Here is a 5688-nt window from a genome sequence, read left to right as displayed (position 1 = left end):
CAATCCTAAAGTTTTACATGGCATTGTCAATGAAGAGCTGTGAAGCAGAAGGAAACTACAAATAATTAACTATTACTAACTATCAATAATTTTAAAAACTAAATTTCATTCAACCAGGCTGGGGGAAGATTTCTTTCTATTTGATCTAAAGAAAATGATTTTACAAAATTGGTGTTGAATAAAGAGGCGGTCAGGGAGTATAAAACCAAACAATGAAGGAAAAGGTATAGAGATTAATTAATAAAAATATTATGTTAGTTTCCAAATGTTTGTGATGTTTTGCATTTGTCAACCTTTTACAATTTGTATTTTGTGTGATATTACTTTATCTAATTTTGTATCAACTTGTATAAACTTCAGGCTCCATAGAACATGGATCTAATGTGTGTGTCACACTGTTCAAAGTGTGACATATATATATCATGTTTATTGATTCCCCAAACCCTATGAGGCAGGTATTATTATTATTATCCTCACTTTACAAATGAGAAAACTGGGGCAGGAATTAGTTGAGGAACTGCTCCCAGGTCAGCCCGGGAATCTAGACCAGAGGCAGTGCTCTTAACCATCACCTGCAATATGGTCCCTCTGCAGCAGAAGTGTAGGCAAGAGGGAGGATGAGAGAGTCCCTGGATCAAGCCTTGCCTGAATCTAGTTCTGGGTTTTTCATTTGGGTCCCAGCCCTTCCCCATCTACTTTAACTCCAGGAAGGAAATGGTCAGTCCCTCCCCTCCCTTTATCTTTCCCCAGAATAGCACTTGATGACAATGTCATAGATGAGAGGAGGTACCTGACAGGGTGGAGGAGGAGACAGAGCTGATGCCCAGCTGATTCTCAATCCAGGAAAAGCCCTGAAGAAGGTGGTGGGACAGGTAGCAAAATGTATTGAGCAAGGCAAGGATGACACACACTTCTGAGTTCAGCACTAATTACCATGTCAGCACCAAGGGACAGGTAGGTCCCTGTTCTTACAGGTAGGTCTATGTTCTTACTTCACAAAGAAGTGGTTATTCACTCAACTGGCAGACAGGAAGGACAATTTCCTGTCCACGACTGCTCAGGACCAAGCCGGAGAGGAGCACCGGCCCCTGTCCTCATTTCAGGGCTATTGGAAAAGATGAGCCTCTCTCTAAGCAGCGGGTAGGATGCCACTCAGCCAGTCCATTCATTCGTCCAACAGATATTTACTGAGTGTCTACCATGTCCCAGACAGAGGGTCAGGTGAGTAAAACAGGCCTGATTCCTACCTGAAGAAGCTTCTGTCCAGTGTGCAATCTGCTTTCCTATCCATATCTCTCAGCCAACGGAGCACATCCGTGACTTCAAACCCAGGATGTTACACTGCAGGCACTGGAGTGCTAGGGCTGGTATCCGACCCAGAATGGAGCCTCTGGAATTTCAAGGCAAAGAACCAACAATAACATTATAAACAAATATTATCCAGCTAATTAATTTTGTCTGGAGGCAGTGGTGGCAGGTACGTGAGCTTCAGGTAAGTTAAGAAATAGGAGTATGTCTCAAGAACTACTGACGTACTTGGACCAATCTCCCTTCAGGCCTCCCCTGACCTGGCTTTCTCAAACTCTGGGGGCTCTCCCTAGCCCCCACTCTGCCCTATTGGTCTTTTTCTCTCTGATTCCTTTTTTCATAAACCTTCTACACATTGGAAATGTGTGTGAGCATTTAAAATTTACTGTGTTTACAACTTTTATACTCTAGTTCATATATTTTTTTAATTAATTAAGTCTTTTATACATTTTCAAAACAGAAACCTCAACTAAACTGTTTTAAGCATGAATAAGTCCCTTTAATGATTTTTATTTCTGTGGGTTAGCTTATCTCAGAAAAACATCTTTCTCTAAACTCCAGGGGTGACCTCCTCCTGTACCACCAGATTTCACAGGAGAACCCCATCTAGACCCCATATCCAGAGTTTCAGGTATCCTGTTCTGTTGGCCAGGAACTCACGTGAAATCTACCCTTTTCTTTCCACCCAACATTGACTCATCTGAAATGCATTTTCTGTAAACACCCAACAAACCAACAACCCCTTTCCAGGGAGAGACCATGAGGCAATGATCTGCTTGCTGGGGTTCAGGAGGAGTATGGGCTACACCTTTGCCAATCTGCCCCCTTCCTGCAGCTGAGAAAGCAGCACCCAGGGCTCCCCTCCTAGTGCCGAGGAGCCTTCCCTCCCTCTGGGCTCCATGGAGGGGCCGCATGAGTGACTTGAGCTGGAGCTGGGTGCTGGGGGGCCAGGCCAGCCCCTCATCACACTCCCCAGCAACAACTATGGTAGATATCTTGTCTCATGAAACAGGAATTAAAATACATACGTAAGTGTGCTTTTACTGTTTTGACACTTCCTCCTGTCCACCTCCCCTCTCCCTGGCCAACGGCACCCGTCGTCAAAGCTGGAGATGAGAGAGGAAAAAGGAGGCTCCTTCTACTGCTGGCCTCAGAGTCAGCTCTCCAGAGACAGGGCTTGAAGGCTGAGCATTGCGAGGAAAATAAAGGGGTTGGTAAATGTCAAGAGTTTCCTTTTACATGTCATGTGCAAAACTATGAGCTCTGAGTCCTGGGTAGAGAGAGAGAGTACTTAGGGGATGTGCCCATCCAATGTAAGGGGAATGGAGAAAGACCCTCTACTGCTATGGGGGAGAAGGAGAAGGACAAGAGCTCAGTCATTCACATGTCTTAACTCCCGCCCCAGGCCCAAACTCCGAGGGGGCATTTTGCACAAACAAATCATTTGGGTGAAATCCTGGAACTGTGAGTTTGATCCTCTCTCCATAGGTGTCCCATGGGAAAAGTCGTGCCCCCCGAGAGAAGTACCTGTCCAACACAGTAATGCCCGGGGTGGTTGCTGGAAGTGATTGAAAGAGGGTCTAGGTAGGGCAGGTGCCAGCAATGGTGCTCCCCTCTCTTCCTAGGCCCCTTGTGGTACAGAAGGGATCCAGAAGTCTTCTTGAGCTCACATTGAGGGTGTAGAAGATAGTTAAGCTGAGAGCCAGTGGCCTTTCTGGGGCTACCATGGAGCTGTGGGGTAGCCAGCCTGAGCCAAGGCATGGACAGGGTCTGGATGAGGCACAGAGTATTCTCAGCTCCCGAGGGAGCTAAGGTGGGTCTCAGCCAGCCAGGGGTCTAGCCCTGACCTGGCTTGCATACAATAGGACAGTTGTCCTACCAGCTGTAGTTTCAGCTCAGGTGAACAGTTGTCCTACCAGCTGTAGTTTCAGCTCAGGTGCAAGCAGGAGCCTAAAGGCCAGGCCAGGGAGACCCCAGAAAACTCCAGGTAGATGATAGGCTGTATCCCTCTAAGGCCGTTGCTTAGCTGTCATCTTAACTATAAGGATGGGGGTAGGGAGATCTCTGAAAAAAGCATTTCCCGGCACTCGGCCACCAAGCGTCTGGCACAGTGTTTCTGTGCTGGGAACGCTAATCCAATGTGTTAGGTGCAAGGCCTCTACACATGGCCCTCTATAAGCAAGTGAAACTAGACTAAGCACAAAGAAGAAGGTGACCTTATCTTATCACCTAGATTACATCTTATTTTTTTCTGGGGACCCAGTGGGCTTTGCCAGTGACGCCATGGGAGGTGGAGACAAGATGGTGGAGTAGAAGGACATGAGCTCACCTCCTCTCACGAAAACACCAAAATCACAACTAACTGCCATGTAACCATCAACAAAAAAAGACTGGAACCTACTAAAAAAGATATTCTACATCCAAAGACAAAGAAGAAGCCACAACAAGATGGTAGAAGGGGCACATTTGTGATACAATCAAATCCCATACCCACCGGGTGGGTGACCCACAAACTGGAAAATAACTATATCCCAGGGGTTCTCCTACAGGAATGAGAGGGCTGAGCCCCACATCAGGCTCCCTAGTCTGGGGGGATCTGGCATTAGGAGGGGGAGCTCCCAGTGCCTTTGGCTTTGAAGGCCAGAAGGGCTTGACTGAAGGAACTCTCCTCTTGGAGGGTGCACACAAGTTCTTGTGTGCACCGGGACCCAGGGGAAAAGCAGTGACTTCATAGGAACCTGGGCCAGACAGACCTGCTGGTCTTTGAGGGGCTCCTGGGGAGGCAGGGGGTGGTTGTGGCTCACTGTGGGAACAAGGACACTGGTGGTGGAGGTACCAGGGAGTACTCATTGGCATGAGCTCTCCTGGAGATGGCCATTTTGACGGCAAGATGGCCCCACTCAACAGCCTGTAGGCTCCAGTGCTGGGATGCCTCAGGCCAAACAACCAACAGGGCAGGAACACAGCCCCACGCATCAGCAGACAGGTTACCTAATGTCTTCCTGAGCCCACAGCCCCTGCTAAACACATCCCTTGATATGGATCTGCCCACCAGAGGGACAAGACCCAGCTACACCCACCAGTGGGCAGGCACCAGTCCGTCCTACCAGGAAGCCTGCACAAGCCTCTTAGACCAGCCTAAACCACCAGGGGGGAGACAACAGAAGCAAGAGGAACTACAGTCCTGCAGCCTGTGGAACGGAGACCGCAAACACAGAAAGTTAGACAAAATGAGACAGCAGAGGAATATGCTCCAGACTAAAGAACAAGATAAAATCCCAGAAGAACAACAACTAAGTGAAGTGGAGATAGGCAATCCACCTGAAAAAGAATTCAGAGTAATGATAGTAAAGAGGATCCAAGATCTCGGAAAAAGAATGGAGGCACAGACTGAGAAGATACAAGAAATATTTAACACAGAGCTAGAAGATATAAAGAACAGAGTGGAACAATACAATAACTTAAATGAAAAACACACTAGAAGGGATCAACAGCGTGATAAATGAGGCAGAAGAATGAATAAGTGTGCTGGAAGACAGAATGGTGGAAATCACTGCCACAGAACAGAATAAAGTAAAAAGAATAAAAAGAAATGAGGACAGATTAAGAGACCTCTGGGACGATATTAAACACACCAACATTCACATTATAGGGGTCCCAGAAAGAGAAGAGAGAGAGAAAGGGCCTGAGAAAATATTTGAGGAGATAATAGCTGAAAACTTTCCTAATATGGGAAAGGAAACAGTCATGCAAGTCCAGGAAGTGCAGAGAGTCTCATACAGCATAAAACCAAGGAGGAACACACCGAGACACATACTAATAAAACTGACAAAAACTGAAGACAAAGAGAAAATATTAAAAACAACAAGGGAAAAGCAACAAATAACATACAAGGGACTCCTCATAAGGTAATCAGATAATTTTTCAGCAGAAACTCTGCAGGCTGGAAGGGAGTGGCATGATATATTTAAAGTGATGAAAGGGAAAAACCTACACCCAAGAATACTCTAACCAGCAAGGCTCTCATTCAGATTTGTCAGAGAAATCATGAACTTTACAGACAAGCAAAAGCTAAGAGAATTCAGCACCACCAAACCAGCTTTCCAACAAATACTAAAGGAACTTCTCTAGGTGGAAAAGAAAAGGCCACAACTAGAAACAAGAAAATTACAAATGGGAAAGCTCACCAGTAAAAGCAAACATACAGTAAAGGTAGGAAATCATACACACACAAATATGATACCAAAACCTGCAATCATGAGAAGAGGAGATTATAAATGCAGGATATTGGAAATGCATTTGAAATTAAGAGACCAGCAACTTAAAACAATCTTGTATATATAGAGACTGCTATATCAAAACCTCATGGTAACCACAAAC

General features: G+C 45.8%; 1 long non-coding RNA gene across 1 annotated transcript in view; it reads right to left on the bottom strand.

The window, feature by feature from the left end:
• Window positions 1–1270: 1270 nt before the first annotated feature.
• The window catches only part of LOC102983482 (uncharacterized), a 30343-nt gene continuing 25925 nt past the window's right edge, over window positions 1271–5688 (bottom strand). Inside the window, exon 4 of the long non-coding RNA XR_448645.2 lies at window positions 1271–1390. This is a non-coding gene — a long non-coding RNA (uncharacterized lncRNA). The remainder of the gene's footprint in view (window positions 1391–5688) is intronic.

The sequence above is a fragment of the Physeter macrocephalus genome, chromosome 11, assembly GCF_002837175.3.
Source record: "Physeter macrocephalus isolate SW-GA chromosome 11, ASM283717v5, whole genome shotgun sequence".
NCBI classification, from domain to species: Eukaryota; Metazoa; Chordata; class Mammalia; order Artiodactyla; family Physeteridae; genus Physeter; species Physeter macrocephalus.
Note: the sequence above shows the minus strand (reverse complement) of the source record. Positions and strands in the feature narration are given on the sequence as shown.